Source organism: Lithobates pipiens, unplaced genomic scaffold (assembly GCF_037356315.1).
Source record: "Lithobates pipiens isolate NorthernLeopardFrog02 unplaced genomic scaffold, aLitPip1_a1.2 Scaffold_13, whole genome shotgun sequence".
In the NCBI taxonomy this organism is placed as follows: Eukaryota; Metazoa; Chordata; class Amphibia; order Anura; family Ranidae; genus Lithobates; species Lithobates pipiens.
The window spans coordinates 131,919,549-131,933,075 of NW_027507718.1; the positions used below are offsets into that span (position 1 = coordinate 131,919,549).

General features: G+C 41.6%; 1 protein-coding gene across 1 annotated transcript in view; it reads right to left on the reverse strand.

The window, feature by feature from the left end:
• Positions 1–13,527, reverse strand: part of GNA15 (G protein subunit alpha 15) — a 159,289-nt gene that overhangs the window by 73,225 nt on the left and 72,537 nt on the right. The gene's annotated exons all lie outside the window — the stretch shown is intronic.

Consider the following 13,527-nt stretch of genomic DNA (forward strand, 5'->3'; position numbering starts at 1 on the left):
GCGCAGACGAGTCTGATAGAGGCGGAGCTGGTACCCGAGCAAGCGTGATGTCCTCAGCATGGTGCATTTCCTGCCACCACCACTATCCAGACGCTAAAAAATCCCCCAGGACTCAGAAGCCAAGCGGAGTGTGGCCTCATGTGTGTGGATTGGACAGGACCAGACGTGACTCGGGAGCTCGGCAAGCCAAGACAGACGAGCGAGTCAGTCAGACAGTCAGTGACTCAATGGCAGACTGGACTGGAGTCTGCACTCTAGAGGGAGCAGTGGCCACCTGTCTTGGCTGGCATAATAGAAGACTGGACTGTATACTCAGAGATAATACAAGCAAGGTATGGCATTAAGACTTCTGGAGATGGCAGATTAGTTAAGTTATTGTGGAATTGGCTTTCACATTTTGATATCTTTCATTCTTCGAGCCATTATACCTTTGTGCAAATAGTAAGTGCTGAAATGTACATAATTGGCAATAGACCCATGTTGTGGAGATTTGTTCCTGGACATCTTGTCCCATAACCCTGATGAATACCACACTAAAAGGAATGATATATTCTCTACTACTCACTCTGCTCTAGATAATGACCTGTCTGTTCTGTACCCTACATCAGTGGTCATCAACCCTGTCCTCAGGGCCCACTAACAGGCCAGGTTTTATGTATTACCTTGGGGAGATGCAGACTAGAATACTGCAATCACTGAGCAGCAAATGATATCACCTGTGATGTATTTCAGTTATCTTGCAAACCTGGCCTGTTAGTGGGCCCTAAGGACAGGGTTGATGACCACTGCCCTACATGGCTTGGCTACTGTACAGTGTTCCCTGCATTCAATACTCAGAATGGCTCCACTCTGCACTGTGCTGTATGGTCTGTTCTCTGACACCTCCACTACAATTATATGGATATGCCACACCACCCCTTTATACTGTAATTTTTATACAGAACACCACACCACCACTCCACTCAATTTCTGCTGCTGTATATTTTATACTGCACAGCCACTCCACTCAGTATACCTAACTAGATATTTTGCACTTCACTTTACTCCATTCTGCATATTGTGCATTATATACTCCTCATCCTGTACATTTACTGCTAACCACTACACTTTGTACACTGAACTTTACTGTATATATTTTAAAGCTCTATACTTTAACTCTGTGGCATGCTATACTGTATACTCCAAATGTCTCCACCCTGTGCCATCCATCTAGAGTAGTGGAAAGAAACTGTCACAGTGTCACTGGAGGAGGGGACATGTGTGTCGCTCGTGTTGGTCTGATTAGGTCACAGTTAGTCACACTTGGGTGTCATCATCATCTGTGCAGCTGCACATGCTGTCAGAGTAAATTTTCTTGCCCTCCTGTCTGTCTCTGAGCCAGGGTTGGGGGGGGGGGGGGGGTTGGTACCTGCCTGAAAATGTCACTGACACTGAGGGGTTCATTGTCCAGAAAGGCAGGCAGTCAATTTCATAATGTGCCAAGGGGCCCCCAGCAGGGCCGCTGATAGAAATCATGGGGCCCCGTACAGCCGATCTGATGGGGCCTCCTTCAGCCCCACCCTGGCCCCGCCCCTGGCCCCTCCTTCAGCCCCACCCAGGACCTGCCCCAGATGGTCAGAGACTGCAGACATAGTACAGCAGGAGATGATCAGAGACTGCAGATATAATACAGGAGATGGTCAGAGACTGCAGACATACCACAGGAGATGGTCAGAGACTGCAGACATAGTACAGCAGGAGATGATCAGAGACTGCAGATATAATACAGGAGATGGTCAGAGACTGCAGACATACCACAGGAGATGGTCAGAGACTGCAGACATAGCACAGGAGATAGTCAGAGAATGCAGACATAGCACAGGACATAGTCAGAGAATGCAGACATAGTACAACAGATGATCACAAGCTGCAGACATAGTACAGGAGATGGTCAGAGACTGCAGACATAGTACAGGAGAAGGTCAGAGACTGCAGACATAGTACAGGAGATGGTTAGAGACTGCAGACATACTACAGGAGATGATCAGAGACTGCAGACATAGTACAGGAGATGGTTAGAGACTGATCCACTCTTTTTAAACCAGCTCTGCAAAATCAAGTCAGTGATTTTCCTTTGAAGGTACAACCAAGTGACAGAAGACAGCTTCACATCCAATTTCCAAAATACAAATTTTCTTACAAACAGTGAACTGGTCAGGATTAGTGGAGGGCAGTAACCAGTTAATGGGGCCGTGAAGCTTATAGCCTAAACCAGCAGTAAATCCTCAAAAAAAAAAAAAAAAAAAACAATCTGTGCAGCACACACAGAGCTCTGGCTAAATAGCTGATTATAAACTGAAATGGTTAACAGCTGCTGCAGAGTCTTCCAGAGATCATATCAGTGTGATCAGACAATGTGCAGGTCAGGTTAGGCAGATAAAAGAGAAAAAAGTCATCAGCAAGACAAGAGGGAGGGGAGGCTGATCATCCTGTTCACTGACACAGATATCTGGAAGACACTGCAGCCGACTAGTTTCATGTTACTGTGGTCCTGACTATCCTGTTTCCATTCAGCCACAGCTGCGTGTCCTTGCAGAACTTGTATTGCTGTTGTCATACCTCGTATGTCTCCCTCCTCGCTCTCACATTCAGCCCCACTCCAGCACTGTTTAGAGTGAAATGTGAGCGGGCTGGAAAAGGGGAGGGAAACACTTTTTTTTACTTTGCATTCTTTCATTCCCTTTTTACAGTATATTTCCAGGGCCCCCTGCTGGCCAGGCCCGGTACTACAGGGCCAGTTGTACTGGCTTATCAGCGGCCCTGGCCCCCAGGCATCATATCATGCCCTTCCTGAGCCAGGAAAGGGTTGGGGGGGCAGCGGTCTGTTTGGTGGGCTTTGCAGACTGGCTGAGGGGCTTTCTTGGCCCTTACTGTGGGGGCAAATGCAAAGCGGTCTCTCTCTGTGGGCATAGGTGCCAAAAACTATATGGGTTATAACAAACCACCCTTACTATATCAAAAAACATGAGAGTTTTTTTACCTTAATATCTACCTTAAATCGCATTGCTAATTATATATTGTACTTGTTTGTAGCTTAAATACTGAAATTTGAACTTAAAATTTCAATTTTGTAGCTTTTGGAAATGCCAGTAAAAACGTGGATGTGCCAGTAAATTTTGGGTGTCGTGCCAGTAAATTTCAGTGTGGTAGGTTGGCAACACTGCCTCAAACCTTCTGGCAAAAAGTTATTTGGAGTGATGAGACCAAAATTGAGCTTTTTGGCCACAACCTTAAACGCTACATTTGGAGAGGAGTCAACAAGACCTATGAAAGGTACACCATTCCTACTGTAAAAAATGGAGGTGGATCACTGATGTTTTGGGGCTATGTGAGCTACAAAGGCACAGCAAATCTGGTCAAAATTGATGGCAAGATGACTGCAATGGCCAAGAAATCATAAATTCTGCCAGGTTGTGTAAACTTATGAGCACAACTGTATATATTTTTTGTAAATATTTTAATATATCTTTTTATGTGACAACACTGAAGAAATTACACTTTGCTATAATGTAAAGTAGTGAGTGTACAGCTTGTATAACAATGTAAATTTGCTGTCCCCTCAAAATAACTCAACACACAGCCATTAATGTCTAAACCGCTCGCAACAAAAGTTACTACACCCCTAAGTGAAAATGTCCAGATTGGGCCAAATTAGCCATTTTCCCTCCCTCCCGGTGTCATGTGACTAGTTAGTGTTACAAGGTCTCAGGTGTGAATGAGGAGCAGGTGTGTTAAATTTGGTGTTATCGCTCTCACTCTCATACTGGTCACTGGAAATTCAACATGACACCTCATGGCAAAGAACTCTCTGAGGATCTGAAAAACAGAATTGTTGCTCTACATAAAGATGGCCTAGGCTATAAGAAGATTGATTGCCAAGACCCTGAAAATGAGCTGCTGCACGGTGGCCAAGACCATTCAGAGGTTTAACAGGACAGGTTCAACTCAGAACGGGCCTCACCATGGTCAACCAAAGAAGTTGAGTGCACGTGCTCTGCCTCATATCCAGAGGTTGTCTTTGGGAAGTAGACATATAAGTGCTGCTAGCGATGCTGTAGAGGTTGAAGGGGTGAGGGGTCAGCCTGTCAGTGCTCAGACCATAGACCGCAAACTAAGTCAAATTGGTCTGCATGGCTGTCACCCCAAAAGGAAGTTTGCTGAATAGAAGATTACTGGAACCATGTCCTGTGGTCTGATGAGACCAAGATAAAATAATTTGGTTCATAACATGTGTGGTGGCAACCAGGTGAGGAGTATAAAGACAAGTGTGTCTTGCCTACAGTCAAGCATGGTGGTGGGAGTGTCATGATCTGGGGCTGCATGAGTGCTGCCAGCACTGGGGAGCTATAGTTCAGACATACTGAAGGCGAGCATGATCCCCCTCCCTTCGGAGACTGGGCGAAAGGGCAGTATTCCAACATGATAATGACCCCAAACACACCTCCAAAATGACTACTGCCTTGCTAAAGAAGTTGAGCGTAAAGGTGATGGACTGACTAAGCATGTCTCCAGACCTAAACCCTATTGAGCATCTGTGGGGCATCCTCAAAGGGAAGGTGGAGGAGCGCAAGGTCTCTAACATCCACCAGCTCCATGATATCGTCATGGAGTGGCAATCTGTTATGCTCTGGTGAACTCCATGCCCCAGAGGGTCAAGGCAGTGCTGGCAAATAATGGTGGCCAATCAAAATATTGACACTCCGGGCCCAATTCGGACATTTTCACTTAGGGGTGTACTCACTTTTGTTGCCAGAGGTTTAGACATTAATGACTGTGTGTTGAGTTATTTTGAGGGAACAGCAAATTTACACTGTTATACAAGCTGTACACTCACTACATTACATTGTAGCAAAGTGTAATTTCTTCGGTGTTGTCACATGAAAAGATATAATAAAATATTTACAAAAATGTGAGGGGTGTACTCACTTTTGTGAGATACTGTAAATAAGAAGGTCAAATTGCACTTGTAGATAAAGTGTCCACTGGCTCCAGGCTCCCCCACAAGGGTTGTAGTTCCAATTCTCTCCTTATTCCTCCAACCAGACCATGTGATGTAAATCAAAAGAGGGAATCCTTCCTAGTGTTATACCATTTATTTTATTAAATGAATGTGTAAAAATTGCACTTACAAGCTAAAAGTATACACTGATGTTTTAAAAATACAATGTGCGGGTCGCTCCTGCGTTCCTCAGACCAGTATGATAAACCAAGAAGTGACGCAATTAGCCCCACCCAATGCGTTTCATCATTATGATGTCATCAAGAGCGGCGCCATATTGCCTTTACAGCCGTTACCTAGCAGTGGCTTCGCCATGTGATCAGTGGTCATTTTGTCGAAGTCCACATTCAGTCCACTATACCCCTGCACATCCCAGTGTGGAAAAAACAGACCAGTGCTGCGCACTAGGGGATTGCCATCCCTAGATGTTAAAGGGATTGTAAAGTAAATTTTTTTTTTTTTTTTAAATAACAAACATGTTATACTTACCTCCACTGTGCAGTTCGTTTTGCACAGAGTGGCCCCGAACCTGCTCTTCTAGGGTCCCTCAGTGGCTGTCTCTGCTTCTTCCCGCAGGTACTTCTCACGTTCATGCGAGCTCCCTCGCATGGTGAGAAGCACGTGCAGGCGCGCTCCCGTGATACAGCCGGTGGCTATAGCTGCTCGTTGTATCACACGGCCCCATCCCCGGCGCGCCGCGTCATTGGATGTGATTGATAGCAGTGCGAGCCAATGGCTGCGCTGCCTTCAATCCATCCACTCTAGCCAGTCAGCGGCCAGACTGAGCAGCGAAGAGGCCGGCAGGGCCAGCGCGGGACTTTCGAGGGGTGAGGTAAGTAAAACGGGGGGACTGGGGGCGCTGGCAGTGTGAGATGTTTTTTCACCTTAATGCATAGAATGCATTAAGGTGAAAAAACATTTACCTTTACAACCCCTTTAAGCTAAGCTTACGCTACTGCCAGAGGCAGAGCGTGCCACTATACCGCTCCTATGTAGCAGGATCGTAGTCCACCTTGATTAAAGGGCCCTCTATGGTATGCAAACTATACTTAGTAACACTTTTCAAATCACCAATAGAAATGCATGTTATAAAACAATGATTAAAAAAAAAAGTAAGCTATAATAAAAAATAAATAAATAGTCATAAAAGAGGCATAAAAAATTATATACTTAAAAACATATTAACGAAAGCAAACCTTACACAATATATCAATAATTAGAGATAAAGCAATTGAGGTCTATGTCTACAGTTGCAAAAAAAAGTATGTAAACTCTTTTGGAATGATATGGATTTCTGTACAAATTGGTCCTAAAATGTGATCTGATCTTTATCTAAGTCACAACAATAGACAATCACAGTCTGCTTAAACTAATAACACACAAAGAATTAAATGTTACCATGTTTTTATTGAACACACCATGTAAACATTCACAGTGCAGGTGGAAAAAGTATGTGAACCCTTGGATTTAATAACTGGTTGAACCTTCTTTGGCAGCAATAACTTCAACCAAACGTTTCCTGTAGTTGCAGATCAGACATGCACAACGGTCAGGAGTAATTCTTGACCATTTCTCTTTACTGTTTCAGTTCATTTCTGTTTCAGTTCAGCAATATTCTTGGGATGTCTGGTGTGAATCGCTTTCTTGAGGTCATGCCACAGCACCTCAATCGGGTTGAGGTCAGGAATCTAACTGGGCCACTCCAGAATGTGTATTTTCTTCTGTTTAAGCCATTCTGTTGTTGATTTACTTCTATGCTTTCGGTCGTTGTCCTGTTGCAACACCCATCTTCTGTTGAGCTTCAGCTGGTGGACAGATGGCCTTAAGTTTTCCTGCAAAATGTCTTGATAAATTTAGGAATTCATTTTCCTTCAATGATAGCAACCCATCCAGGCCCTGAGGCAGCAAAGCAGCCCCAAACCATGGTGCCCTCACCACCATACTTCACAATTGGGATGAGGTTTTGATGTTGGTGTTCTGTGCCTCTTTTTCTCCACATATAGTGTTGTGTGTTTCTTCCAAACAACTCAACTTTGGTTGCATCTGTCCACAGAATATTTTGCCAGTACTGCTGTGGAACATCCAGGTGCTCTTGTGCAAACTGTAAGCGTGCAGCAATGTTTTTTTTGGACAGCAGTGGTTTAGCTGAAACTCTAGGATTCTTCTTCACCTCATTGAGCAGTCTGCACTGTGCTCTTGCAGTCATCTTTACAGGACGCCCACTCCTAGGGAAAGTAGCAACACTGCTGAACTTTCTCCATTTATAGACAATTTGTCTTACCGTGGCCTGATGAACAGCAAGGCTTTTGGAGATACTTTTATAACCCTTTCCAGCTTTATGCAAGTCAACAATTCTTAATCGTAGGTCTTCTGAGTGCTCTTTTGTGCAAGGCATCATTCACATCAGGCGATGCTTCTTGTGTAAAGCAAACCCAGAACTGATGTGTGTTTTTTATAGGGCAGGGCTGCTGTAACCAACACCTCCAATCTCATCTCATTGATTGGACTCCAGTTGGCTGACACCTCACTCCAACTAGCTCTAATTATAATGGAGCGCCTTTCAATGGTTCTCCAAACTTATTGGAGCCAGCATTCAATGATATATGTTACATATCAGTGGTGGCTGGTGCTCAAATTTCTTTCGGGGGGGGGGCCTGTGGCCCCCACCCAGCCAGCCAGCCAGATGTAGTAATGCCACACCTTTGTCTTTTTTCGAATTAGTTCAAAAGTGGTTCATCACTTTAAAGGCGACAGTTACACTTATACAAAATATCTTTTACAATTGATGCCACAGCTTATCACTGAATTTTGTATCAGAGTGCAATGCAGAGGGACTACTTGTAAAGTTGGGGCTGTAGTAAGAAGCAAAACCCGCATAAGCCAATGCCTTCTCTGTAGTGCTGGCTCCTGTCCCAATGCGGAGATTAATACCAACTGTACCCCACCTCTTATCCCAGCTAGCGGTCTCCAGAGTGGTGCCAACAGCAGGAAAGAAGAGATCTTCAGGTCAGTGTGAACCAATACACTGAGCATAATGGTATAGGGATGCTTTAACACTGATGCACTGCAGTTTACCCACATAGCAGGTGCAGTGCAGTGTACCTGCATTTTTCCTGTGGGTTTGCTGCTCTTAGCCATAGACTTCTATTTTATCCTATAGTTTTATTACCCCCCAACTTTACATGTGAATTAGCCCTAAGTGTGCTGCTGCAGAATGCAACTAAAGGCTCAGTCAAAAGTGCAGCAGGCATTGCTGCTCCTTTGGAGGCAATATGTTGTCTCCTCACCACCTGATTTAAATCTATGATTGCTGTGCAATGCACACAATTGCAAACGGTAGTACTGCTTAAAGAGGTTTAAATCAGGTGTGAGGAGGTGAAACTGGGTGACGCTGTGCCCGCTGATCTTTGACTTCTCCTGTGTTGTTCAGTTAGATCTCCACCTCTTTAAGGTTGCCTACCCCAGCACTACATTATGTACCAGATAGTTTCTAAGAGCTCTCTTATAAATTAATTTAGGTCTATTAGTTAATATGTTGGATAATGTAGAATCCCATCACAAGATAGGCCAATGTTTCTTTATAATGTTCTCAAGTGTTTTGTACTGCCTACTGAATCCTGTAATGAACGCTACTTCATAGTTATTTTTATAGTTATAGTTTTAGTCTTCTAGTAGGTAGGTTCCCTTTTCATACTTCTTACTTATATCTTGATGGATTCCAAATATATTTCCTGATAGCCTTTCTCCTGGAACCTTTTCAATCACACTTCTGCCTGTTCATCATAATCTCTGATAGACTGACAATTTCTGCGTAATTGCATTAACTGACCCTTAGGTATGTTGCCTATGAATTTGGGATGGTGGCAGCTAGATGTTGGTATATAGCCAGTTCTGTCCATCTGTTTTGTAAACAGGAGCCCATTATTCTTAAATATCTCCAGCTTAAGATAGTTGATATTTTGATAATTCCAACCTCCAGTAAATTAAATATTTTATTTAATAAATAAAAATAACAAAACAGAGCTTACAGTCCAAATTGAATAACAGTGATAAAGATGTAATTGATGACACCCTGTGGAAGGGGCGAAATGCGTTGACGCAAGTTACGGTTCCAAGATTGTAGATTTTACTTCTGCCCTCCATGGAGCGCAAACCGAGCTGCGGCGAATCTGTAAGAGCCTCACTATTTTCTTAATGCCTATTGGTTACAGCGATTCTCCTGGTGAATATTTCCGGCTGCCTATAACATCAGCACCTGGGATTTCCTAACACCAGATACTAAGGATGTCTGAACCCCAGGCTGAAAAGCTGAGAGTCCATTCTATCTGTTGAGTGGGGATACGAGGGGGGAGTGTGGCACTTTGCACAGCTTGTTTACTTGAAGCACTTTAGAAGACTTTGGAGGACCGAGCACTTTATACAAGATTTTGGTCTATATGTTATGTTAGTGTATCATTATTTGTCACTGTTTTGTAAATTGAACTAACGTGTTGAACCACTTCAGCATTTTTTTGGAGCTCAAAGCACTTTATGTGAGATTTGAAATCACATGTTATATGCATTATTAGTAGTCACTGTTATGCAATTTGGACTGTAAGAGCTGTTTTATTATTTTTATTTATTTCATTTTGAAGTGGTTTAGCACTTTGTGGACAGCAGCTACAGTGTTTTTGATTTTGATTTTATTTTATTTCACGTAACATGAGTATTTAAAATATTTTTTTATAGAAATATTATATTTGTTGTAGTTTATATCTTCAAAGAACTCCTGCGGTGATTCTGCAATGCCTTCCCACAGGATGACTATGTCATCTATATATTGCTTGTAAAACATCAATTGTGGGGGGCTTTTACTGTATATCTCCTCCTCCCATTTATTCATGAAGAGGTTAGCAACACTTGGAGTGTACTTAGCTCCCATGGTTACTCCTTTTGTTTGTACATAATACTCTCCTCTGTACCAAAAATAATTACATTCCATGGCCAACTTGAGACCTTCCAAAATAAAATGTATGTGTTCCTGTTTCAAATTTGTTTGACCATGTATAGTAAGGCCAATTCCATGCTTTTTAACTTATACCAGTGTTTCTCAACTCCAGTCCTCAAGGTGCCCCAACAGGTCATGTGTTCTGGATTTTCCTCAGATGAAACGGCTGTGGTAATTACTAAGGCAGTGAAACTGATCAAATCACCTTGTCAAAATAATTGTAAACCTGAAAACATGACCTGTTGGGGCGCCTTGAGGACTGGAGTTGTACAACACTGACTTATACTATTGACATCTATAGTGGCCAAAATGCAATGGTCAGCATCCTTTATCTCCAATAATGTAATCAGTTGTATACTGTCTTATAAATAAGATCTGACTAGGGGTTGTAGAAACTTGTCAAAATATTCGTCTAAATGCTCGTCTATGGATTGTGGGTGGTAGCACTGGGGGTAACACGCAAAATATGTGGGGTATTTCAGCAAACAGCATAAGTATTTGATTATGTAATTTGTACAAGCTGAACAAGGATTGTTGAAAAAAAAATTTTTTTTTATTCGCTGGTATACAAAATTACACATTTAGGTTACTGCTACTGTGTGTATATATATTTATATGTGTGTGTGTGTGTGTGTATATATATATATATATATATATATATATATATATATATTTTTTTTTTTTTTTTTTTTTTTTTTTGCATGAGGAAAATAGAGCATTTCCGTGTACAGTGTGCATATGCACATAGACATAACAAACAGAAATGTGCCCATTTTGAAATAAAATAATAAACATAAAATATGTGTAAAACATACACGATTGGTATCATAACAAACAGCAGAATATGTAGAATATATTTAAAGTAGCATTTTGGCATTTTTGTCAGAATATATTTAACTGCTTGCAGCCCGCCGACAGTACATCTACTGCAACAGTGCGGCCCAGCCGGACTAGGTGACGCACTGGTTCGTTGCCTAGCACATGCACATCAGCATGCCCCTTAGGGTGCACAGTGGCATGCAGCAGCGTGATCCTGTGACCGCAGTCACAGAAGATCGTGATTGCTATGATTGGTCATAGCGATCACATGATTACAAAGTTAACAAAACATTTATGAGTGGCTTCCACTCCACGGCTCGGTACCCAGCCACTGTGAGCTGGGGTATCATGTGATCACTATGATTGGTCATAGCAATCACATGATTACAATGTCAACAAAACAGCTATGAGTGGCTTCCATTCCCAGCATGGTACCTGGGACAATCACAGCATCCTGTACCATGTTAGCTATAGCCAATCACAGCATGTCAACAGTAAGCATGCTGTCATGAATGGAAAGCCGTTCATGACTGTTAACTATTGCTTATAACAGTGATCATGACTGTTATAAGCATAAGCAATGGCAGTGTAAAAAAAAAAACCTGATCACGAACTCCTCTGATAAAAGTTTGTAAAAAAAAAAAGTTAAACATATAAAATAATAAACTAACAGTATTTCTGATCACTGCCACACCAGTCATATGATGATGCTGTACTAGAAACATCTCCCTGAGGAACACTTAACCCCTTGATCGCCACCTAGTGTTAACTCCTTTCCTGCCAGTGACATTTATACAGTAATCAGTGACTATTTATAGCACTGATCACTGTATAAATGTCAATGGTCCCAAAAAAGTGTCAAAAGTTTTTGATCTGCCCGCTGCAATGTTGCAAATCTCTGATCACTGACATTACTAGTAAAAAAAAAAATTATAATAAAAATGGCATAAATATAATCCCTATTTTGTAGATGCTATAACTTTTGTGCAAACCAATTAATATACACTTATTGCATTTTTTTTTACCAAAAATATGTAGAAGAATACATATTGGCCTAAACGGATAAAGACTTTTTTTTTGGGGGGGGGGGGATATTTATTATAGCAAAAAGTAAAAAATATTGTTTTTTTTTTCAAAATGTATGCTTTTTTTTGTTTATAGCGCAAAAAATAAAATATGCAGAGGTTGTCATTTTGTGGGAAAAAGGAGGTATATTTTATTTGTGTACAACATCGCATGACCCTGCAGTTGTCAGTCAAAACGACCCAGTGTTGTATCGCAGAAATGGCCTGGTCATTAATGCCCCGTACACTCAATCAGACTTTTTGTCAGAAAAATCTTGGATGGTTTTTCTGACGGAATTCTGCTCAAGCTTGGCTTGCATACATATAGTCACACAAAAGTTCTCTGAACTTTCGACCGTCAAGAAGGCAGTGACATACAACACTACGACGAGCCGAGAAAATGAAGTTCAATGCTTCTGAGCATGCGTCGAATTGTTTCCGAGCATGCGTAGGAATTTTGCACATCGGAACTGGTACAGACGATCAGAATTTCCTATCTGAACTTTTTCCGTTGGAAAAATTGAAAACCTGCTCTCAATCTTTTGCTGGCAGAATTCCGCCAGCAAAAGTTTGATGGAGCATACACACGGTCGCAATTTCCGACCAAAATCTAATTTCAGACTTTTGCTGGAGGAATTTCTGATTGTGTGTACGGGGCATAAGGGTGTAAATCCTTCCGGGGCTGAAGAGGTTAAAGTAACACAGTGTTGAATAGCAAAAAAAATGCCCTGGTCATAAATTGGTAAATCCTTCTGGAAATCTAGTGGTTAAAGTTGCATCAGTATATAAAAATACATATGTCGATGATACTACTGCACATGGACACATTTTGCAAAATGTATGTGGTTTTCTAATGTAGAGCATTTCCTTGTATTCATATGCACATAGACATAACAAAGTGAAATGTGTGTTCCTATTTTGAAACCAGGTAATAAACATAAAATGAGTGACACATACAAGTTTGGTATCAGAACAAACAGCAGAATATATTTATATAGTTCCATTTTGACAGCAAAAACCATTGTTTGCTCAAATGTATAAGATCATTTTTAAACATACTTTTTATGGATATTCCCTGATTTTTCCAATAATAATACATTATTTCAAATTCTAAATCTGTCCCTAGTACAAGTTTTGTGATAATACAATAAAAAGTTAATACTTGATTAGCAAAGGAATTTACATATTGCAAAATGAATTTGCAGTCATTAAAGAGTTAGTGGCTGGAAATGAGTCCCTGTGATTATCTTTTTGTTACCATTTGAAATTTTGTATTTTTTCCAGTACATTACAGTATTTTGTGAAGCAGCTCTAGTCATGACGCTCCTCTATAATTTGGGTCTCACTATATTGAGAAATATGAAAACAGTGTTAGAGGTTTTTTTCTCTGCCTCAAAACTCCCCTCCAGGTTAACCTATGTGTCTATGCGTTTACAGGAGTTTAGAGGCAGAAAAAAAACATCGCTTGTGCGTTCAGGAGAGGAGCTTTTGTGCATAAAAAACACTTGTCACGCTTAAAAACAGGTAAACACACTCCCAACCCAGGGCACGGGTCAGACTCCAAGGCCACCTTTCAGACCCCTTTTTGATTCGCAAAGGAACTAGACAGGGCTGCCTGC